This window comes from Lissotriton helveticus, chromosome 1_1 (assembly GCF_964261635.1).
Source record: "Lissotriton helveticus chromosome 1_1, aLisHel1.1, whole genome shotgun sequence".
Taxonomy (NCBI): domain Eukaryota; kingdom Metazoa; phylum Chordata; class Amphibia; order Caudata; family Salamandridae; genus Lissotriton; species Lissotriton helveticus.
The window spans coordinates 503,780,932-503,805,814 of NC_136057.1; the positions used below are offsets into that span (position 1 = coordinate 503,780,932).

Sequence of the window (24,883 nt, forward strand, 5' to 3'; positions counted from 1 at the left end):
GCAATCGCTCAGAACACATCCCAATCCATTTTTTTTGCCCACCATACCACCTCAGTGCGAAACAAGAAATATGCAAATTAAATGTCTAAACTGAGGTGGCAGGGTGTGCAAAATAGGATGGACTGCGATGCAGCTCAAGTAAATACCAGTGGTGAGAATAATTCAAGCATTCCATCCATCACTTTTTGTGTACTTCTTTTCTTGTGCAGTTCAGATATTATAGCTCTTCCCCTCTCACATCTGCACATCTCTCCTGTCTGCACATCTCCCTTGGTGGTATTACATTGTACATTTCATCTTATTCTATGACATCATCCCAATTTATCCTCTTTCCTTACTTTCCATCCTCTCTTTCTTTCTGTGTCTTCAAGAGTACATTTCTCTTATTCGTTTTATTAATTCTCTTTCTTTGGGCAAGCTTCTTATCCCCTTTAAGAATCCTAGTAAATCAGTCTCTTGCACCACTCTGGGTCGCTAAGTGAAGGCAACCATGACTGCTGCCATAGCTGCTACTTCCTCCTTTAGGACTCTTTGCACTTGTGAAACCATAGCTTCAAAGGCTTTCTTCCATTTCGAGAAACTGAAGGAAATCCTTAGATCTGCTCATTGGTCTCATGCAGCAACCTTCAGAACCATCTCTCTGAGGCCAACCAGACATATAGTGGGTTAAGCCTTTTCCATATTCGAAACTTGCATCTTAAACAACCTCATTCTCTTGGGATAAGGTAGGATTTTCCTAGCTTCAGTGAAGATGAAATCTAAGATTTTATTCAAGACAATGAGGCAGGGCTAATAATACTTCAACCCTTGCCTTGGGTGCATATTTGTCTCTGTTTTATGAGTACCGATATTTATAACGTTTTCTTATGACCTCGTCAGATCCTCCCTTTCTCTCGTAATCCTCCCTTCCCTGCAGTCAATTTGTAAGTGGAGTGGAGCTCTGTTTAGGGGTCACAGTAACCTCCAGGCTTTTTTCACCTGCTACCCTACTGAGGAATGATAATCTTATTCTATACCTTCTTAGTTTTCAGTTTCTCTCCGCCATCCAGCTCCAATTGGCCTTCCAAGTTTGAGATCCTTTGCTCCTGTTTCCGCTCTGGCCTCCTCCATGTGGGCTTTCTCTGGCTTGACAATAAGCGTGGAGGTTTGCTAGTGTGATTCCTCGTTGATACCAGTGATGACATCATGACATCATAATAAGCATTATTGCATAATCTCTATTGCTCTCATGAGAACAGAATAGAGATGTCAATATTAAACTCATCTTATTCTATTCAAGAAATAAATCTTAGATTTCATTTCTTCTGAAGCATTTCATTGGTGCTCATTGTAGTATTGTATAATTGTTATTGTAAGTTTCCCTTTAAGCAGGCTGTATTCTTTTGAACTGCATGTTCCACATTCTATATGACTCGTGATATTTCCACAGTTTCTGTTGCCAGCTGTTATGTATTGACTTGCCCATTTCTTACGGAATAAATCTACTACCTAAATCAACTGGATTCTTATTTTATTGATACTACAAACTGGCGACGATCGGGATTTCATGGAAACAAGAGGAAGAGGAATTTAGAACCTGCGTTTGGATTTACTTCAATTTTTTTTTCTTCTCCTCGTTGTAGCATCGTGCTACAAATAAATACAGACACTGCTTGTTATGTGACTGTAGCTTTATTGCACACATCCAGCATCTTCCCTGTCCCTACTCTAACTGACCCTCATCCTGTCCTGACCCCTCCTCTTCCCCTCAGCCCCACTAGCTCCGCCCCCCCAACTACTAGACTGTCAACTTCATTACATCTCCCCCTTTCTTAATAAACAAACAAACATGGTTTCAATCCATCTCCTCAATGAGTCTCTTTGGTGGCTGGATATCATGACGTGGTCGCAGAGACATGGCTGCTGTGGACGCCGTCGGCAAAAGTCCAGTCTGCTGACTTCTGCTGTCTGTATCGCCAGAGTTAAGTTCCTCAACTGCAGGTGGACCAAGGGAGCTCATCAGTGGCCCATTCATGTCTCGAGGACACCTCTTAAAGTGAGAGACGTACCTGGTGATTCGACGTTGGTCAGATTCGGCAGTCAGCATGGTGCCCTTTTGTTGAGTGACCAGCAGTGGCTCGTCACGGAATCGACAATCAGTCTTTCTCTGCTGTTCCTGCTTGACGAGGACATAGTCTCCTTCATGTACGGATGGAGACCTTGCTCTCCTTCTGTCATCGGCATATGACTTCATTCTGTCCTTATTGTGTTTGTCAGTTGCAGCCATTTCATGGTGGTTGTGACTCGGCGACACAGCTTGCAGGGCCCCTTCCCATGTTGGGACGCGATTTCTCATTGGTCGCCCTAGCATGAGGGTTGCTGGGCATTGTCCTGTGGTGGAGTGTGGAGTTGTCCTGTACGCCCTGAGGACTTCATTCAAGGCAGCCTGCAGCTCCCTCTTCTCAGCTGTGGCGTGCTGAAATGTCTTTTTGATTGTCGCCATAAACCTTTCAATGGTGCCGTTTGCTTGTGGCCAGAGTGGTGTGACTTTCCTGTGCTTGAAGTCCATGTGCTTCGCAAATGCACTGAATTCATGCCCATTGAATGGGGGACCATTGTCTGTCTTAACCTCTTTGGGGACACCCCATGTTGCAAATACTTCATCTAGTACCTTGAGAGTGCAAGAAGCACTTGTGGACGATACTATTTGTGCAATGGGGAATCTGGAATATTCATCGATTATGGCAACTACATATTTCCCAGACTGCAGCGGTCCGTAGAAGTCCATGGCAATTTCTTGCCACACTCCGCTGGGCAGGTTGGTCATCTGTAGTGGTGCCGGTGGATTGCTCTTGTTAGTCAATTGGCAGAGATGACAATCTTTTAGGGTTGACTCTACCATCTGGTCAAGAGACGGAAACCAAACGCGTTCCCGTAAGGCCCGTTTTGTGGATACGACTCCTCTGTGGCCCTCGTGGGCTAAATTGACAACTCCCTGCCGAAGTTGGCTAGGAATCACAAGTCGTTGACCTCTCAGGATGACTCCATCATCAGTGACTGACAGTTCGTCACAGACGTGCCGAAATGCCTGTATCTCTTTCCCGACTGTGGGGTCTGTGTCTTCTTCTTGGGGGTTGTGCCTCCACCGATTGGTTTGAATCCGGCGGCGTACCATTTGCAGAACAGTGTCTTGGGCGGTGACCTCCCGGATGTCGTTCATGGGAATAGCAGGTGGTAGTGCCTGGTCAGCCACGAAGTGGATATACTCCTCAGCGATCGATGGTTTGGATTCAGATGACGGCGGAGGGTGGCGGGACATGTAGTCAGCCGGGTTCTCCGCCTTCCCCGGTTTGTGAACTATGGTGAAAGTGTACTCCTGGAGCCTGAGACCCCACCTCTCGATCCTTGGGGGCATCTTGGATCTCGGATTGCCGTAGATGGTGACCAGCGCCTGATGATCAGTGATCAGGGTAAAGTGCTTGCCATACACAAAGACATGAAAGTGTTCGCACGCCCAGACCACAGCAAGACTTTCCTTTTCAGGTTGAGAATACTTCTTTTCAGGATCGGACAGGCTGCGACTGGCGTAGGCAACAATCCGCCTCTGGTCAGATTCATTATCGTATTGAGCCAAGATGGCCCCCAAACCAACGGGGCTGGCATCCACCGTGATCTCGGTCTTCCTGTGAGAATTGAAGTAGGAGAGGCTGTCGGCCGACTCTACGGCGCGCTTGATGTCTTTGAACGCTCGTTCGCACTGAGGGGTCCAGTCGAACGGTTGGCCAAGTTTGGTGAGGATCCGAAGAGGGTGGCTGATGGTCGCATAGTCACGGATGTAGCGAGCACAGTAGCTGGCCATCCCCAAAAAAGATCTCAAGTCGTTGACGTCCTGTGGACTCTTGGTATTGTTCAGAGTTGCAATCTTGTCCGGATCCGGCTTCATACCCTCATCAGAGAAAATGTGGCCAAAGAATTTCAGAGTGGCCTGGTGAAACTCACATTTTTCCTTGTTCAATGTCAGATTAGCGTCCAACAGGGCTTGACAGACGCGATCAAGAGCAATGTCGTGCTCACGAACATCCGACCCATAGACTAAGATGTCATCGCTGTAGTTCAGGGTGTTGGGGATGTGTTGGATTATCTGCCGGATCGCCTCCTGGAATATTTCAGCGGCGGACGAGATACCGAAGCTCAACCGCTTATACCTAAAAAGTCCTAGGTGCGTTGCAAACGTGGTGATGTATCGGGATTTTGTGTCCAATTCCAGCTGGTGATAGCCCTTGTTTAAGTCCAGCTTCGAAAATACCTTGGCACCATTTAGTGCAGCGATCATGTCACTTAGGTGCGGTCCAGGGTGACTCTCCCTCTCAATCGCAGTGTTGGGTAGGCGCATGTCAACGCACAGTCTCACTTTGTTGGGAGTCCCTTTCTTAGGTACGATGACCACCGGTGACACCCATGGGGTCGGGCCATCTGTGCGCTCTATGATGTCCGCTGCTAGGAGCTCTTGAAGTTCGTCCTCGACGGCACTTTGGAGATGAAATGGAACCCGTCGCGGGTGCTGTGCAACGGGTCTTATCTGGTCGTCGATGTGCAGATGGATAAGACGCCCTTTCAGCTTGCCCAGGCCCTGGAATAGCTTGGGAAATTTGCTGACGCAGTTCTGGTTGTCGGAGACCTTGAACAAAATTTCCACCAGACGAAGACGCTCTGCGGTGGGGAGGCTGAGTAGGCAGTCGGCTTCAGGCCCCTTGATGACGTGTATGACCGCAGGTATGGTGATATTGTCATGGGTGAGTGTCGTGTGGAATTTGCCCAGACAAGGGAGTGGTTTTTTGGACATCCACGTGAAGACACGGACTGGTGCAAAAGTCAATGGGGGCTTCGGGAACATTTTCTCGTGTTCCGTGACTGGGATGTAGTTCAGCGAAGCCCCGCTGTCCATTACGAATTTAGTGTCATGGTTTCCCACCTTAATGTCTAGGCGTGGGTACCTTTTGAGCTTATCATGATCGGCTATCATGTTTAAGTATTCTACAGTGTAAGCAGAGTCCCTGGACGAAGATGATCTTGAGTCACGCGACGGGGATCTGCGTTCCCAACGTGACCTGCGTGAGTCCCGGCTGGAATGCGATGAGCCTGGGGACCGCATGGGCTCTCCTTGGACAGCTCGTATGTGGTGCTTCCTTGTATCAGAGCGAGACGGTCTCGCTGTTTCACTTCGCCTTTCTTTGTGATAGTCTCCGCACATTGCTTCGAAGTGATTCGATCGCCCACATTTCCTGCATTGTTGACCCATTGCTGGACAAGTGTCTATATGAGGATAGTCATACCCACATCGATAACATCGTCTAGTTCTTTCAGGCTTTGGGTCCCTTCGCCCTGGATCTCTCCTCTTATATTCCGGGCGTCGTTGGCGAGATGACTGTCTTGGCTTCCACTGTTTCTCTTGCGAGTACTTGTGACTGCTACTGGGTCGCTCTTGAACATGGTGTGCTTGTTCATGACTGACACTCTGTCCTGTTTCAATGGTGGCGGCATGTTCCTCCGCTTGGTCGTAGACACAAGTCATTTCTTCTATTTCTTCCAATCCGTGGGGCTTCCTCAGCAGTCGCCTCCTGAGTGTTTCTGAGTGGCAGCCGGTTATGATTTGCGATTTGATGGCAGCGTCAGGCGAGAAGGTTTCAAATTCGCAGTGTCTCGACAGCCGTCGTAGCCGGGTAATGAATGCACTCATCGCTTCCTCTTTCCCTTGACGTGCCTGGTGAAATGCATGGCGTTCATAGTCCACATTCCTTTTATGGAGGAACTTTTTATTTAATGCCTCACGTACTTTGTCGTATGTTCCCGCATCAGCAGGCGGAAGGTCCTTAATAATCTTGCTTATCTCTCGGCCTGCTAGGTTGCGGAGGGCAATTAGCTTTTCTTTGTCGACTGTCACTTTGGATCCCTCGACATAGTCCTCGAAGTCTTCTAGCCATTCTTGCCCCTTGGGGCCCATGCTCCCTCCCGTGGTCACAGTCAGTGGTTCTGGAGCTCGTAGGTGTGATCCTCCCGCAACGAGGGGCTTAACTTCATCCCGCTGCGGTGACACGTTGGGGGTCACCATCGTGTTGCTGCCTCTTTCTCACTCTGTTTGCTTCTTTCCGCCAATGCTTGTTTATTTGCTTTTGTCAATGCTTGTTTGCTCTTTCTCGCCAATGCTTGTTTATTTACTTTTATCAGTGCTTGTTTGCTCCTTTTCGCCAATGCTTGTTTGCTTGCTCTTGTCAATGCTTGTTTATTTATTTTCACCAATGCTTGTGTGTTTGCTTTTATCAATGCTTGTTTGACTCTTGTTGCCAATGCTTGTTTATTTGTTCTTGTCAGTGCTTGTCGAAATTGCAGGATACCTGACTTTAAAATGGCCGCCCCACGATCACTAAGGGGTCTGTCTTGAAAGGTGCCTGACTCCAAGATGGCCGCCGTCACTGCATGAACACGAGGCTTTCTCTCTCGGCTCACTCAGTCCCAATCTCCTCTGGACTCACCGGCAGGCGACTTCAGGCAGCGGCGGCGCACATCAGGGTACACTTCTCTTCAACTACTGCTGCCACCAGGTGAGGTTGGGATGGGCTCCCACCTTACTCCGCAGGTTCCCGCGCTTCTTCGCCGACAGCGTGCCACGACTCACGCATCAAGCATGAGGTTTTTTCCCGTCGGCGAGCACTCGAGCCCCGACTTCAGCGCTCTCAGCGGCGCTTGCCAGCAGCACTTCACGGACGATGTCCACTGCGCCGGGGGCACTTCTTTTTCGTTCTTGGGCGCAACACAGGGTCGGAGTGGGCTCCCGATCGCTGTACTCGTCCCACTCACCCAGGGCACACGCGTCCAGCGTGAGACGCGCTTCAGCACGATCGGCTCCTTTTCTTTCGAGGGGTTCTGCGCTCGTTCCTGCGGCTCCTCTCGGCTCCCTCCCAGTCTCTGGAGGGGCAGGGTCACCGGCTGCTGGCCTCGTCTTTTCAGGCGGCAGCTTGGCTCCACTCGGCAGCGTTTTCCTCGACGCTGCCTGGGACAGGGTGTTCTCTCAGGGTGCTGCACGCAGTGAGTTTTAGGATCCCACCCTCGTCGCCAGTTGTAGCATCGTGCTACAAAAAAATACAGACACTGCTTGGTATGTGACTGAGCTTTATTGCACACATCCAGCATCTTCCCTGTCCCTACTCTAACTGACCCTCATCCTGTCCTGACCCCTCCTCTTCCCCTCAGCCCCACTAGCTCCGCCCCCCCAACTACTAGACTGTCAACTTCATTCCACTCGTCATTCTCAAGATTGGAAATTTTTTATCTACTTCATTTTTAACTACATTTTTACTCTATTCAGGATACTTCGACATCACTTCGAGATCCTCGTGATCAAATATCTTCTTCAAGTATTATTTATTTATTTTTTTTAAAAGGAAAATGGTGGATGGACTACAATTGCTGGATATTTTTCTGCTGTGTTAATCGTGAGTAAATCGATCGATTTTTTCTTACCTTTTGTTTATATTCGAAACTATTCTTCGTTATTGCGCGCTCCTACGAACTGTGTTCTCCACGGAGGTGCGCATAACAAGCGCTTGGTTATTGACGTCACCTTCTGCGTTAAAGAACGTCTGTCACGCTCTGGACGAGTGCTTGGTCATTGACGTCACGTTGCTAGGTGACAGATCTAACAAAAAGGAACCAGCACATGAACATCTACGTTTGAGGTCATGTGCGTTGTACACGTACGTGCGTGACTCCATCTTTAATTTCACCGAGGAGTTTTATAACGATCTTTCTTCATTTTTAAGTGTTGGGCACGCTAATACATCGTTTTTCTTAAATTTTGCCACAGTGTTATGCACTTTTTGTTCGCAATTCATCCAGCATCGTAAGTTCATTCCTTTTTATTTTTTTTCTTTCATTATTTATTATATTCTATTTCATTCTTCTATACTTCAATTAACATGAGTAATAACAACTCTACAGGAGATTCTACTTCTACAAATTCTAACTCAAACAGTTCAGTCTCTTCTTCATGTATTAACATTAACATTAGCACTCCTAAAGAATTTTTGACTTCTCCTGGAGATCCAATTATTAAATGGTCTGAATGGAAGGATTATTTCCTCAATTATATCGCTACATTAGAGGATAATGTTGGAACTTTGACGCCTGAACGCAAAATGAGGATGCTTTTGCATAGTTTGGGTTCCGAAGGGTTTAGAGTCTACAACAAGATGCAGAAACCGGAAAGATCTGGTGATATAGACATTTTTACTGCAGCTCTTTCTGATCTAACAGAACATTATTCCCCTACTGTGTGTATTGGTGTCACAAGACGAGCGTTTTTTAAGAGGAAGCAATTGGAAAACGAATCCGTTGTGGAGTATGTTTCACAATTAAAGGTGTTAGCCATGCATTGCAAATTTGGTGTTTTGCATGATGAACTTATTCGCGACCAGGTTGTTGTATGCTCTAGGAACAAAAGTATTCAAGATAGACTCTGGATTGAAGGTGAATCCAGTCTTAAGGATGTGATTACATTATTAAAAAAAGGCTGAACTTTCAGACAGGAGTTCCAAGGCCTTGTCGGAACAGTCTGAATCCTCTATCGCTTCTACTTCCATTGTTAGCAAAGTCTCTTCCAACAAAGGCAGTAAGGAAGTTTATAAAAAGAAAGACAACAAGGGTTTTCAGACTAATACAAGTTTCAAAAAAGGATCTTTCAGTCAGAAACCATTTTATCAACAAACCTACAACAGGAATGAGTCTTCGTCTTTTGCTTGTTATCGTTGTGGGGATAAAAACCACAACGCAGGATTTGATAAGTGCCCTGCTAGATCGGTGAAGTGTTCTAATTGTGGTGTTTTGGGACATTATGCTAAAGTGTGCAACAGAAGTTCTTCTCAACGACCTAAAGTGTCTTGTATTAATTTATTTAAGTGTATTTTCTATAGCGCGCAGCTACCCCAACGGGGTGTCCCGGCACTTCAGCAGCTGTGCATGATCATACTCAGATGAGGGGAAATTAACAGAAGAGGAGAGTTTTTAGAGCTCTGCGAAAGGGTAGTTCTTCATTAATTATACGGATAGAAACAGGTAGTTTGTTCCATAGGGCAGAGGCACTGACCTGAAAAGTTTTGCCCCCTGAGCGAGCTCTTTTGTATCTAGTAGTAGACAGCAAATGTTGAGAACTGGAGCGGAGACACCTTGCATTGCTATAGGGTTGGAGGCAGGAGGCCAGATATCCGCAACCTTTACCCCTAAGTGAACGATGTGCAAGGGTGAGAGCCTTAAATTCGGCTCTTTTTTGGATCGGTAGCCAGTGCAGTGCCCGTCGGTGGGGGGAAATATGCTCTCGCAGAGAGATACCACACACTAACCGAACCGCTGCGTTTTGGACGATCTGAAGCCTGTCTAAAAGGCCAGAGGCCAACCCTAGGTAAAGACCATTCGCATAATCTAGATGCGAGGTGATAAGGGCCTGGACAATCGTTTTCCTGGTGTTAGGGGGAAGGAAATTAATAAATTTCTTGATCATCCTGATCTTTGAAAAACAAGAGGAGAACACTGTTTGGACCTGGTTCTTAAAGGAAAGAGTGGTATCCCATCTAACCCCCAGGTTCCTAACTGAATCCTTCGGGAGAGGGGCAGAGCTCAAGTCAAGTGGCCACCAAACGTTAGAGTCCAAAGGTGATGGCTGATGAAAAAAGAAGACCTCCGTTTTTCCGGCATTGAGTCGGAGGAAGTTGTCATCCATCCACTGAGCAACTTTACGGAGACAATTTTTTAATGGGTCAAAGGTAGTGGCAGTAGGGGTGTCATCATAAGCAAACAACAATTGAATGTCGTCTGCATATGAAATGGCCTTAATTCCCAGCTCCGAGATAAGCTCTGCAAGTGGGGAGAAATACACATTAAATAATAGCGGACTCAATGCCGAGCCCTGGGGGACTCCCCATTTTAGTGGGCGATGATTGGACTTGAAAGGGGGAGTAGACACAGCCTGTGTCCGATTGGCGAGGAAAGAGGACAGCCAATCCAGAGCCTTACCTCGGATACCCTTAGACCTAAGGCGGTCAATCAGGACGGGGTGAGAGACGGTGTCAAATGCTGCCGATAAATCGAGCAGCACCAACACCGCTCTAGAGCCCCCGTCCAGTTTCCCCCTTACAGAATCGGCCATTTCAATCAGTGCCGACTCAGTACTATGGCCAGTCCTGAATCCATGCTGAGAGGTATGGAGAAGGCCATGGGTCTCAAGGAAACCGGCCAGTTGCTGGTGAACAAGCTTTTCTAGCACCTTGGCAGGGGCAGGCAGTAGCGATATAGGCCTATAGTTGGCCGGTTCATCGGGGTCAGCATTAGCCTTTTTGAGGATAGGGACGAGGAGGGCATGTTTCCAGGAATCCGGGAAAAGCCCGGACCTCAGAGACTCGTTCCAGATGCCATTAAGTGAGGGGTTTAAGAGAGGAGCCAGTAGTTTGTATTGTTTGGCAGGCCACGGGTCAAGGGGAGAGCCTGATCTGCATTTAGACAGCTCAGTTAAGGAGCGTTCTAAGGTAATCTCCTCGAAGGCTGAGAAGACCGATACAGGGTCAGAGGGGGTATCAATTTTTTCAACCATGACAGAGTTAGAGTTGCTCGGGAACGAATCATAAATATTAGCAATTTTTTCCTCGAAATAATCTGAGAGACGGTTACATAGGGCTTGAGATGTCCTCTGAACACGTTTAAGGGCTACTGGTTCTGAGAAAGACTTGACTGTATTAAAAATCTCTCTGGATGAGCCATGGGCCCGTTAATTTTCTCTTCTAAGAAGATTCTTTTGTGATTTATAATATTCTTGCGGTAGTCCTTAAGGGCTGTTTTATATATCAGCTTACACTCAGGAGAGTAAGACAATCTCCAGCGCCGCTCTAAAGGTTTGCAAGCGGATTTAGATTTGGGTAACTCATCAGAGTACCAGGGTGAAGAAGGGGCAGCCCGGTGCGTTTTTATAGGCCTGGTAGGGGCAAGGGAATCAATAGCGGAAGATACCTAATTGTTAAAGGTGGTCAATCGGGAATCAAGATCCGGCACTTCCCATGGGGTAGCAGCCGGCAGGCAGGCGGCCATACTATCAATGGTGACCTTGCTCCAATTACGACCTGTGGTCTTGGCAGGAACAGGAGGTTTATCTGGCGGTCAAAGGAAAAGGTAAAAGGGATGAAGAAATGATCCGACCAGACTACAGGATAGAGATCCCCTATAGTGATTTCGTTAAGGTTAGAGCAAATGAGATCCAATGTGTGGCCTGCTCTATGGGTGGGGTGAGAAATCAACTGACTCAACCCTCCATCATTCAGGGTAACGAGAAAATTAAGACAGGTGGTATCTAGTGTGTCCTCCGCATGGAGGTTAAGATCCCCCAATAAAGTAAAATTAGCATAGCGGAGGCTAGCCTGAAGAATAAAATCCAGGAAGGTAGACAAAAAGGAGACCTTAGACTTAGGGGGGCGATAAACTAAGAATCCTGAGAATGAAATATTCGCTGAAAGCTGGATGGAAAAGGGGAGTCCTTCAATGAATTCAATTTGTGGATAAGGGAAGGAGGAAATGGTCCAGTGTGACCTAAAAATAATTGCAATGCCACCACCGGGATGAGGACTCTGTCTGTTAACACATAAAATTTTATAATTCGGGGGAATAGCTAATGATATAGCAGGATTGGATTCCTCTCCCAGCCACGTTTCCGTCAAAAAAAGGAGATCCCAATTATTGTCCACCAATGATTGGAAGATATCTAAGGAATGCTTTTGACTCATTTTTAATAAAAAAGCGATTTCCGAAATTTTAAAATAGTAAGTAAAAAATTAGCAGCAGGAAATCAAAGTGCTTCGTGGCTCAAGCAACACAGATAAATAATGCACAAGAGGAAATCTGACCGAATTAGCACCACAACCTCCCGGCTTCCGCCTCAGGAGGGGCTCACTTACACAAACCGTGTAGACAGATGACAGTGAATCTTCTGATTATGACTCTGACTTCAATAATTCTTAATTTCATGATTCTGGAAAACTTCAGTGTAATATTGTTTTGTGTGTGGATGAGAATGTAAAAAGCAAACCCTGTACAAGTTGAGGCAGATTCTGGTTCACCTTTCACGATCATTAACAAAGATGTTTGGGATAAAGAATTAGTTAATGATTTAGGTCCTCATCTTGAGTCTACTGACGTGTCACCTGACAGCTTTACCGGTAACAAAATTGAAATGTTGGGATTTCGTCCTTTAATTTTTTAATTTAAGGGTCGTACCGCTTATTGTAAGTTGTATATTGCTGTTTATGGTCCTTCTGTTCTGGGTTAGAGGGATCAGAAATCGTTACATATTATTCTTGATCCCAACAGCCCTGAACAAGTTCTGGTTACCGGTGAAGGTGTGGACACAAAAAATTAGGCCTTAAAGGAATTTCCCGATGTGTTTACAGGTAAGATCGGAAAATTTAAAGGTTTTTCACATCTCATCAAATTGAAATGTAATGCTATTCCCAAAATACATAAGGTTCGTAATATTCCTTTGATAGTTAAGTATGAAGTCAGGAAAGATTTATTGAAATTACAAGACAATGGCATTATTCAACCCATCGAATCTGCTGAGTGGATTTCTCCATTGGTTGTCGCGAGACGTGCCAATGGGAAAATTCGCTTGTGCGTTGATCTCCGCAATTTGAATACAAATATAATTGCTGATCAGTATCCTTTACCCAGGATTGACGAAATGTTATCATTAACTCGTGGTGCTAAGTATTTTTCAACACTAGATTTATCCTCAGCGTACCACCAAATTTCATTGCATCACTCTTGCAGAGATTTGACAGCATTTTGCACTCCTTTTGGTTGTTTTCGTTTTCGTAGAATGCCGTTCGGTTTGGCTTCCGCCGCCGCGGTATTTCAAAGACTCATGGCACAACTTTTTGGGGATTTGCATGGTGTTATTTTTTTTCAAGATGATATACTCATCATGGGTAAGAATTCTATACAACATGATTCTAGGTTGAGGAATGTTCTACGTATTCTTAATGAAAGGTGTCTTACTGCTGAGATGTCAAAGTGCAAATTTTCTGAAAACAAAGTAGTATACTTAGGTCATGAAATCGGGGATCAGGGCATTAGACCAAAAACTAAACTAATTAGAGCCATTTTGGATGCTCCTTCTCCCAAGTCCAAGGATGATTTGAGATCATTCTTGGGCTTGGCTGAATTCTATTCTAAGTTTGTTTCTAATTTTTCTGAAAAAACATATCACATGAGGAGTTTACTTAAGAACAAGGTTCCTTTTGTATGGTCTCAAGAGTGTCAACAAGCTTTTGACATAATTAAGAAAGCTGTGTGTTGTGCTCCTAATCTTCAAGGTTTTGATCCAGTTGCCACTACATATATTACTACGGATGCCAGTTCCAAGGGGTTAGGAGCTGTTTTGAGTCAGAATTCTGAGTGCAATCAAGAAGTGGTAATTGCGTTTGCTTCCAGGTCTCTGACGCCCACAGAAGAAAAGTATTCCGTGATCGAAAGGGAGACTTTAGCTGTTATCCGGGGGCTCGAACACTTTAGGAAATTTGTGTGGGGTAAGTTTTTCTACGTTAGATCTGATCACAAGCCACTTACAAAATTACTGACTACTGACGGTCTTTTGAGAGCTACTGCTAGAATAGCTAGACTATCGATGCGTTTACAAGATTTCCTGTTTGAAGTTAAGTATGTTCCATGGGCGAAAAATGTAATTGCAGATTTCTTAAGTAGATTTTCTTTACCTATTATTGAGACTGATAGGAATTCTTGGAATGATTTTTCTGTAGCTAGTGTTGTTGCTTATGACAAAGTCTTTGATTCTATTTCTTCTGAGCAATGGTTTGCAGCTGATTCAGGTGATGATATTTTGAGTGTGGTCAAATCTAAAGTTGTAAATGGTTGGAATAATTTTTCTAAAAAGAATTTGGATGATGCTCTAAGAGGTTTTTGGGAGGTCAGGGACGAACTCTCTGTTTTGGATAATTATTCCTCCAGAATCCTTGAGGGATAGAATTATACAGATGTCTCACGAAGGTCATCCTGGAATTTCAAGAACTAAGTCTAGAGTAAGGGATCAGTATTGGTGGCCAGGAATGGATTGTAAAATTGAGAAGCTTGTGAGAACGTGTGTCAATTGTGAGATTTCGGATAAATCTAAAAATACTTTTAATCCACCCTTGGGTGAGGTGACTTCTCCGAATCTTCCTTGGGAGGATTTGCCAATGGATATTATGGGTCCTATCAATTGGTTTGATCAAACGGTGCAATTTATTATTGTGTTGGTGGATTTGTTTTCTAGGTGGTTTGAGTTAAAGGTGGTTAGCAAAGCCAGTGCTGTAAATATAATTTAGTTTTTGGAAAATATTTTTGTACAGGAAGGTTGTCCTTCATCTATTCTCACAGTCAATGGTGCACAATTTAAGTCCAAAGAAATGCAGTGTTTTTTCTTGTCCAAAGGAATTAGGCATAAGTTATTTCCATTATATCATCCTTCTTGTAATGGGGTTGTGGAGAGACTTAACAGAATTATTAAGAGTACTCTACAATTGTGCATCAAGTCTAAACTTGAGTGGGGCAGTGAATTGTTGAAAATGTTATGGGCCTATCGTGTGACACCTCATCCATCTTTGGGTATGAGTCCATTTTCACTTATGAGATGTAGGAAACCGTTATCTAAAACCAATCCTAGTTGGATGAAGAAGAATGATATGTGTTTTTATGATATTAATGAGGTTAAATCTAATCTTGACTTGTCGCAGACTAAAAATAGGATTTATCATGATAGAAAACATGGTTCTAAACCAGTCAAATTACAGGTTGGACAATGGGTTTCTTTTAAAAATCCTAAAGGTCAAAGCAAGTTTAGCTCTCCTAGGAAAATTGCTAAGATTCATCAGAATTCAGTTACCTTGGATAATGGTGACAAATGGCATCTCAGTCGTTTAGCTTTGTCACAACCATTAGTTGCTAGTAATCCGTGTGATCCTGTTCCAACTTCTGTGGAAAAGTCTCGTGGACATTTTTGGTGTTTTGATTACCATGAACATGATAAAGAGAATGTGGATGACAGTGAGATTCATTTTGATGAAGTTTTACTATCTACTTCATCAGAATGGAATGTAATTGAGGAGACTAATGGCACTAACAAGAATAAAGAGCAAATTGTTATTAGTAGTCAGAAATCTTCGTTTGGCAGAACAGTGAAGAAACCAATGAAATTTAAGGAATTTATTGTTTACAAGTGAATTTTTTTTTTGTGTTTTTTTTAAAAAGGGGAAGATATGTAGTAATGTATAATTGTTATTGTAAGTTTCCCTTTAAGCAGGCTGTATTCTTTTGAACTGCATGTTCCACATTCTATATGACTCGTGATGTTTCCACAAGTCAGTTTCCGTTGTCAGCTGTTATGTATTGACGTGCCCATTTCTTACGGAATAAATCTACTACCTAAACCAACTGGATTCCTATTTTATTGATACTACACTCATCTTATTCCTCTTGCTGGCGGCGGTCAAAATTATATCTACGTTGGCTTTTTGGGGGGAGGGGACGAGTTTTATATACCGAACGTATCAGAGCGCTTTATATGAGCACCAGTTGCGTTACAGACGGGCACATTATTTTTTGTTAGGCACAGGGAGGGGAGATTAACGATTTGCCCTGGATCACAGGATGTTAAGCGTCGCTACCGAGACTCGAACCCGTTTACTCAGCTTCAAAGTCGGCCGCCCTAGCAGTTAGGCCACATCCTCTCCCAAGGGTTTACTGGATCTCTAGTGCTTTTCAGAGTTCATGGGCTACAAAGGACACAAAGTGAGTTTCTTCGTCACCCCCGGCCTTGAAACAGGTAAAAAAAAGTCTTGTACTGGTCTTTAAACTACAGTAATAACATCAGCTCAAGCAGAGGGGTACGTTTGATCCAACCAGAGGGCATACACTTTAGGACCAGAATATAAACATAAGAAGAACACCAGGGCCTTTGGAGGAAGTCAATTTGGATGTAAGCAAAAGGACTTCCAGGAGCATGACGGGCAGTTTAGACACATTTACCAATATACCTGACATAGAGGACACATATGTTGAGCAATGGAAGAGAAATAGTGCGCAAACCACTGAGTGCCTGCGGTATGTGTCATACCATTGGACTAACACTTAGCAGACTTGATTTGGGAGCAGTGTCCTAGGAGCAGCCACTTTACCTTTGTCTCGGCACAAACCATGGGGGCAATTTTGACATCCATGCTTTGTCCAAATTGACCTTTCACATTTGGAGCCTCATTCTGCAAATTTTGTAAATCCTGTAACCTCGGCATAAGAGGTTCAGCAGCTTGGGACACATGAAGTTACTTCATCGTTGTGGACAAAGCAGCCACTTTAGCAGCACTGTTATCAAAGGCAGTAACCTTTGGATACTTCTTGAGATGGCTGGTGGGGAGCCCATTTACCTGTGGCTGTTTTCAGGGGCAGTTGAAGGACATCAAGTAAACCTTTAACATAGAACCAATTTTCATTGGGGCCCTTGCAGAAGTACCAAACCCTCATTGTATCCACAGGAGCTTAAAGTCATGGGCAACCCCAAAAGAAGACTTTGAATCAGTAAACATAGAATTTCGGCGTAGCTAGCGCGCAAGCATGTGGAAGGACAATCATATGAGCTGAGCGTACCTGCGTTAAACATAGCCTGAATATTTTCAAGTAAAGTGCAAGTAGCATAGCCAGCCTCTAAGCCTTCCATAACTGCCTAAGAGACACCGCAGGCTGGTTACACCGGAACTCCCTCCAGTTTAACTCCTCGAAAACCGAGGTTCTGTTCTGTCCCGCGAGCCGCATACCCCGCCCTCTGCCTGCTGAGTTTTGGCCCCCGGAAAATACTAACAATCCGCTACCTGTTACCAGTGTTCGCAATTTGGGCGTCATGCTAAATCACCAACTGAGCATGGAAACGCAGGTTTCAAGAACAGTCGCCACCTGCTCAGCCCTTATGCGCTCACTGCGCAAAATCCTGCCTCTATTACCACCTTCAGCCCGAGCATTGATAGTCAGGTGTACTGTTCTCAGTCGCCTTGACTACTGTAATGCCCTCCTGTTTGAATCCCCTGCGACATTGCTGGACAGACTCCAACGAGTTCAATCAGCTGCAGCCAAACTGTCTCTTGGCTGGACCAGGAGATCCTCGACCACCGCTGCCTTGGCCGAGCTGCACTGGCTTCCTTTGAAGCAACGTATTGCCTTCAAAGTTCTTTGCCTGGTCTTCAAGGCCCTACACGGTGTAGGACCTAGACCTCTCCAACGTCTGTTCTCGTGGTATATTCCCACCAGAACACTTAGGTCCGCAACCGCTTGTCTTGTTAAAGTACCCAGATGCAAGAAGGCCAGGATAGGAGGAAGATCCTTCAGAGTAGCTGCGGCCAAGTTTTGGAACAGTCTGCCTGCCGATATTCGTCAAATCCCTCACCTTCTATCCTTCAGGAAGCGAATCAAAACATGGCTCTTCCCCTCTAAGTTCTAGCTCACCCCTCTGAGTCCGCTTGCCCTTAGTTTACCCTCTCGCCTGAAAATCTCAGGAGTAGTTACTAGCGCCAGGATACCTGCCAGGTGACAGCCGCACTCTATAAATATTTTAAATAAATAAATAAATAAATGTCTCTTCAATATTTCTGACGGTGCACAGACATAATATCGACTCCAAAATATCGTTTGGACAGAATATCGAGTTTTAAATATCGTTTGGAGAAAATATCGACAGGACAGAATATCGACAGCCAAAATATCGTTTTGAAGGTAAGTGAAGTAATATCGACTGTAAATAATATCGAAAGTAAAAAATATCGTTTTTTATATAATATGTAATTATTTATAGTGTTTTTATGTTATAATATGTGTGAAAAGTGTCATTTTATGTTATAATTATTTTTAATTAATGATTTTTTTAAAATTATTGTGTAATTTTATTCTGTAGCGGGTTGTGGGTTTATAGGGGAATAGGGTGGGAAGTAATTTAATTATAATTAATTAAATATGTAAATTTATTAATTGGTAGTAATAATTAATTAATTGGTAATTAAATATTATATGTTAATTATTTAAAATTTAATTGGTAATTAATTTAATGTAATTTATTAATTGCTAATTATGTAAATTAAAATAATGTATTTCCTGTAGCGGGTTGTGGGTTTATAGGGGAATAGGGTGGGAAGTAATTTAATTATTATTTATTAAATATGTAAATGTATTAATTGGTAGTAATATTTAATTAATTGGTAATTAAATAATATTTGTTAATTAATTAAAATGTAATTGGTAATTAATTTAATTTAATTGATTAATTGCTAATTATGTTAAATTAAAGGGGTATTTTTAGGGTTCAGGGTCAGTTTTTAGTTTTTGGGTAAAGGGGTATTTTTAGGGTACAGGGTCAGTTTTTAGTTTTTGGGTAAAGGGGTATTTTTAGGGTTCAGGGTCAGTTTTTAGTTTTTGGGTAAAGGGGTATTTTTAGGTTTCAGGGTCAGTTTTTAGTTTTTGGGTAAAGGGGTATTTTTAGGGTTCAGGGTCAGTTTTTAGTTTTTGGGTAAAGGGGTATTTTTAGGGTTCAGGGTAAGTTTTTAGTTTTTGGGTAAAGGGGTATTTTTAGGGTTCAGGTTCAGTTTTTAGTTTTTGGGTAAAGGGGTATTTTTAGGGTTCAGGTTCGGTTTTTAGTTTTTGGGTAAAGGGGTATTTTTAGGGTTCAGGGTCGGTTTTTAGTTTTTGGGTAAAGGGGTATTTTTAGGGTTCAGGGTCAGTTTTGGGTTTTTGGGTAAAGGGGTATTTTTAGGGTTCAGGGTCAGTTTTCAGTTTTTGGGTAAAGGGATATTTTTAGGGTTCAGGGTCAGTTTTTAGTTTTTGGGTAAAGGGGTATTTTTAGGGTTCAGGGTCAGTTTTTAGTTTTTGGGTAAAGGGGTATTTTTAGGGTTCAGGGTCAGTTTTGGGTTTTTGGGTAAAGGGTTTTTTTTAGGGTTCAGGGTCAGTTTTGGGGTACAGGGGTACAGGGGTACAGTGTAAAAATAAAGTACAATTACATTTACATTAATTTAATTTAATGAAATTAAATTAAATTACATTATATTTAAATAATTTTAAATAATTTAAATTAAAAAAAATTATTATATACTTACCAATACTTACGTTGTAATGGTAGTGCGTTGTAAAAGTTGCGTTGTAACGTCATATATCCACTGTTGCACTCTTTGCAGTGGGAATAGTAATTTTTACTCTTTTGTATTTGTACGTTAATAATATTGGCTATTATTTAATTAAATTTTGTTACTATATATATATATGTTTTAAGAAATATGATTAAAAAAATATTATTTTTTTACTTTCATTAATTATTTAATTATTAAAAGTTATTTTAAGTATTGTTAATTATATTTTAGTAATTAATTTTTTATATTAATGTAATTAAACATTGTTTTTATTAAAGTCGATATTTTTTACAACTATATTTTTGTTAACGATATTTTGTACTCGATATTTTGTACTTACCTGTTTGTACATACAAACTCGATATTTTGGTTGTAGATATTTTCTCGTCGATATTTTGGGTAGTCGATATTTTGGTAGTCGATATTATTTCAGTGATCCATTTCTGACACAGGACGCAACAACATAATATACAAGGTCACAGTTTGGCAAGGGTGTGTTCGTGAGATCAACACAGGGTTTGGCAGGGTGTGCACTGGAGAGGATAACATTGTGGTTCTCCATTGAGGGAGGCAGTGAACAGTGACTCTAGGTTCAACACAGGGCATCAAATAGTATGATTTGTGGATCAGAGAGCTTCAGTATATGATTTTCGATGGCATAGACCTGGAAAGGTGCTGTGTTTAAGTTATCAGCAGTCTAGCTGCAACATGAGGAAAAGCTAGAGTGAGGGGTGATCCAAGAACAATGTTAGACACTTTGACAAGGTATGTGGGTGCTACACCAGCATACAAAGCATTAAGAGCAATAGGTTTCTTTTAACCACCAGATCCTGTGTCAACACTCCGAGCGTAAAGCCCTACCTCTTAATGGCAGTACAAGGAGAAGGATTTGATATAATCAATTACACAAAGAACAGGATCAGACATTACTCCAAAAGTTTATTCTGATTCTATTGACCAGGGCAAAAGTTCCTGGGTATCCTTTTTTAGCAAAATAATGCAGATGTTTCGCAATACTAGCACTGCCCAAGATCAATTACCTACAATAATCTGGCATCCTGAAAAGAGTGCATAACTGGGAGAAGGCAACTAGTTGGGGTACATTACAGGCAGCCTTGATGCAATCAGAAAACAGGGGCCATACTACACAACAGCAGTGGTCCGTAGAGGTAAGTGCGGTGGGGTGGTGTTGCAGGGTGGGGCATGGTGGTGGTGGATGTTGACAGACGACTGAATAAGATTCATTTATTCATTTAATTTTCCCTATTCCATTCTCTGTCGACTTCGCCCCCCCTCCCGCACCGCCCAACCCCCCTTACTTGCACAGGCCGCTGCTACACAAGCGCCCCGGGGTCGCAACAGGCATTTGTGCCTGCTTTATGTGCCCCAGGGTCACTTTGGTATTACAGAAGGGACCGCAGATGCTTATGCGGCCCTTTTTGTAATACAGATAGCACTAGCGCACATACAGCGCCTGAGCTATTTTTAGAGGGTGTTCCCTCATTTGCATGGGGCGTGACCCCATGTAAATGAGGGAATCACTTTGCCTCTACTCCATATTACAAACGTGGGTGCAGAGGCAAATATGCCTTTAGATGACGTACTGAAAGTGCGCCAATAAAAGGTAAAAATGTAGCCCTCTAAAGGAAGGAAAGGGGGTCCCATGGACCCCCTAGACATCCCCTTGCAGGCGGGTGCAGTCACTCACTGCACACGCCTGCAAGGGGACCTCTGATTCCTTGTAAAAATGCAGGTGTGTTGCTGCATGCACACAGAAACAAGAGCAGCTTTTAAACAGCTCTGTATTTCTCTTGAACGTGCTGGCCTGGGGGCAGTGCACGTTCCTGGCAGACCCTAGGGTAGCAAATTCTTCCTGATAGGGCACACTTTCCATGTCTGCACCGGCGCAACTGCTTTAAGCATAGCTGCCAAGGTTTCAGATTGCATATGTGTGACATTTTCAAAATTTCAGTGTGATAATGAGTGACATTCAACGACTATGAGTGACACTTTCTCTCGAGCAAAATCAAGCACTGAATACGAAGGAAACATATAAATATTAGAAATTGCACCCAATTGAGCAACGAGAAACTCCTGTTGCCTGTGTAAAACCAAGCAATTTAGTGCACAGAAAGCCATTGACATCAGAAAGTACATTGTTGAAAAATCCTTGAAGTAATGTCACTTAGCTACAGCTGCTTTATAGGACGACTATTGCATAGTCACACAGTGCCTAAATTGATGGTTAGGATGACATAGCACTATGAATACAGAAGTCAGTAATGCCCACAGCACCAAACAGGGCTCAAATAGGTTTCTCTCTAATTACACACACAACCTACAGTGATTGTATTAATCAGTTGAGGTTTCATAAGGTAAATGTATTTAACTTGCATGATCTATGAACATCTTTCATTTAAAGTGTATCATGGTTACTTTTATATATGGTTACCTGAAGAAGAAAGACCAAAATAGTTGTAGAACATTTTTCTCTCTAAGCCATGTGATATCTTTGACCCCCTCAAGCACACCCTAAAAGACATGATTATTCCCTCCAGGATAATACAGCACTCACCTTCTGTACTCTGCTGGACTCTCACCTCTTGAGCCATCAGAAGCCCAGCGAGCGTCTTCACCAAGGTTGTTGATCAGGGTGGGCCAGTGAGCTGCACACAGTGCTGAGTGATGAATAGCAGGTTGTAGGTGGCTGAATGAATGAATGAATGGCATTTTTATACCGCGCAGACTTAGCCCGAAGGGGCATCAAGGCGCAATACAAACAAACATAAAAGTCCAAACTACCAGATAACTAGACCAAGCGGCCACTGGGAGAGCAAACCCTAATATACTTGAGAGAAAAGCCAGGTTTTCAGAAGTTTTTTAAAGATTGCTAAGGAAGATTTACTAGTGAGCTCCAGGGGGAGGGAATTCCAGAGTTTGGGAGCCAAGGTGGAAAAGGCTCTACCTCCCTATCTAACCTTTGCAAACCTAGGAACCACAAGCCTGTTCTTCGATGATGATCGAAGAGTTCTAATGGTGGTGTATGCACACAAAAGAGATCTAATACCTTCTGATCCTGAGCCATGAATAGCACCATGGGCCAGACAAATAATTTTGAAGGAGATCCTAGATGGAATCGGAAGCCAGTGAAGGTCCCTTCTGGCCATTGTTGCAGAAGCTCGCCTAGGAAGGCTTAAGACCAACCTGGCTGCCGCATTCTGTACCATTTGGAGGCGGTAGATGCCGCCATAAAGGGCATTACAGTAATCTAGCCTCGATAGTAGTAAGCCAGCTGTTGCTTGTTTCCGGGCTGCCAAGGACAGGTAGGGGGCAATTTTCTTTAAGATTCTAATAATGCCACAACAGGTTGACACTGTCCTATTTACCTGAGAATTGAAAGATAAGGCAGGGTCAATTTGTACGCCAAGGTTCTTAGCAATAGAAGTAGGGGTCGGACAGTCTCCCAGGGACGGTGGCCACCAGTCCTTCGACCAAAGATCTTGTCTCCCTCCAAAGACCATAATTTCGGTCTTGTCGCCGTTTAGTTTTAAGAAATTACACACCATCCATTGGGAGACTGCCTCCATACAAGCTCTAAACTTGGAGGCAGTCTCACAGGCTGGCTGGGTGATGGATATCAAGATCTGAGTCATCGGCATATGATAGCCCATCCAGGCCAAAGGATCTTACCACCTTTGCAAGTGGGGTAACATAGATGTTAAATAATAGCGGGCTCAATGAGGAGCCCTGAGGAACCCCACATTGCACCTTTCGGGGGTCGGAGAGGAAGTTGCCCATTTTAACTCTCTGCTCCCTGTGATGGAGAAAGGAGGAGAGTAGACTAAGGGCAGAGCATCCTAATCCGATGTCCTTGAGCCTGGAGATCAATATTGACGGGGACAAGGTGTCAAATGCTGCTGTGAGATCTAATAACACAAGCAGCGAGGGGTGTCCCCTTTTAACCTCAGATCAGATTTTGTTAGTCACAACAGTGAGAGCAGACTCAGTGCTGTGGGCTGATCGAAAGCCATGCTGGTAGCTATCTAGCATGTTGGAGTTTTCAATGAAAGCAGACAGATTTTGGTTTCTATAAGATTCCAGAATCTTGGCTGGGGCCGGGAGCAAGGAGATGGGACGATAATTCTTCAGGATTCCTGGATCTAGGGAGGGTTTTTTAAGCAAAGGCCTAACAATGGCGGTCTTCCAGGGGGAGGGAAAGATACCCTCTCGGATCGCCAGGTTCATAACCTCCAATAGAGGGGGAAGCACAGACCCTCTGCAAGTTTTCAAGATTTTTAATGGGCATGGGTCCAGAGGCGAGCAGGACTTGGTAGCATCAAGTAAAAGATTGAGATCTTCTAGAGACAACAGGGGGAAGCATGTGAGCGACGGTTTAAACAGAGCATCAGTCTTTTTATTAATAGCAGGGGTTGAAAAGGAAAGTCCTACTGCCTTAGCAGCTCTTGATTGCTGATTTCAAGAGCACTGTAGATATCAGCAATCTTATCGTGGAAGAAGCTCGCTATGTTGTCACAAAGTTCCTGGGTTTCGATGGTAGGGTTGGCAGGTCTAGGTGCCGAAAGAGAATCGATAATGTTGAAAAGGTCTCTAGGGGATTTTAAAGAGGTCGTCAGATTTGTAAAATAGTGCCTTTTGTCTTCCATTATCGTCTTCTTATAGTCTCTAAGAAGAGATTTATGCAAGGCTTTCCCCCGTGAGTCAGGATGAGCGGTCCAGGACCTTTCTTGTTTCCGGCATTTCTGACGCATAGCTTTTAAGCGGTCTGAAAACCAGGGTTGAGAAGGGCTCTTTCGGGCTGAGTAATATCGTTTCACCGGAGCAAGAGAATCTATATCACTGGCTAAGGCATTTGAGAGGTCAGAGGCAGCCCTATTTGGATCCCCCGAGGATGGGCACCTAATATCATTCATAAAAGGTGACAGGGTGTTATCATTTATTGCTTTGTAGTTCCTTCTGGTGGACCATACGCTACTCTTCGGTTTATTGCCTAGGTTGAAATTTACTTTAAAGTGAAAGGGAACTGCCAGATGGTCGGACAAAGAGAGAGGAATAGGGGTGCAGTCATAAGTCTAGCGTCATTTGAAAAAATGCCATCCAACGTATGGGAGGCCAGATGTGTGGGGCCGTTGACCAATTGGTCTAGTCCACATGCAGCTAGGCCATCTACAAGTGCTAGCGTATCCTTAGTATCTGTGGCCTCTAAATGAAAATTAAAATCCCCCACAATAGTAAATTGGGGCCTGTCAACATAAGGCTCAATAAGTTTAAGAATTTCATAAGGAAAGGTCGTTTTAGGGCCTGGATGTCTATAACAGAGGATACCAGAAAAAGAATCAGAGGGAAGAAAGTTAATAGAACAGTACCGTACCTCAAATGTATCTGAGGGCAGAGAGAGAGGCTTGGTACAACAAGTGAAGGTATCTCTAAACAAAATTCCCAGCCCACCACCCCTGCGCCTTGTCCTATCCAATCTGGACAGGGAATAACCCTCAGGAACTGCCTCCACAAGGTCTGGACCAGAGGTTTCAGAGCCCCAAGTTTCAGTAATAAAACCCAAGGGGGTTTATTTTGGGAGACAAAATCATTAAATGCAACATTGTTTCGTACCAGGGACCTAAAATTTAAAAGCAGGCCCGCCTCAA

The 24,883-nt window shown here is 43.7% G+C and overlaps 1 protein-coding gene across 2 annotated transcripts in view; it reads right to left on the reverse strand.

Moving 5' to 3' along the window:
* Positions 1-21,922, reverse strand: part of PARP11 (poly(ADP-ribose) polymerase family member 11) — a 307,432-nt gene extending 285,510 nt beyond the window's left edge. For both annotated transcript variants that reach the window (XM_078673954.1, XM_078673956.1), the window contains exon 1: positions 21,796-21,922. The gene's annotated coding sequence lies outside the window, so the exon portion shown is untranslated. The remainder of the gene's footprint in view (positions 1-21,795) is intronic.
* Between the last annotated feature and the right edge of the window lie 2,961 nt (positions 21,923-24,883).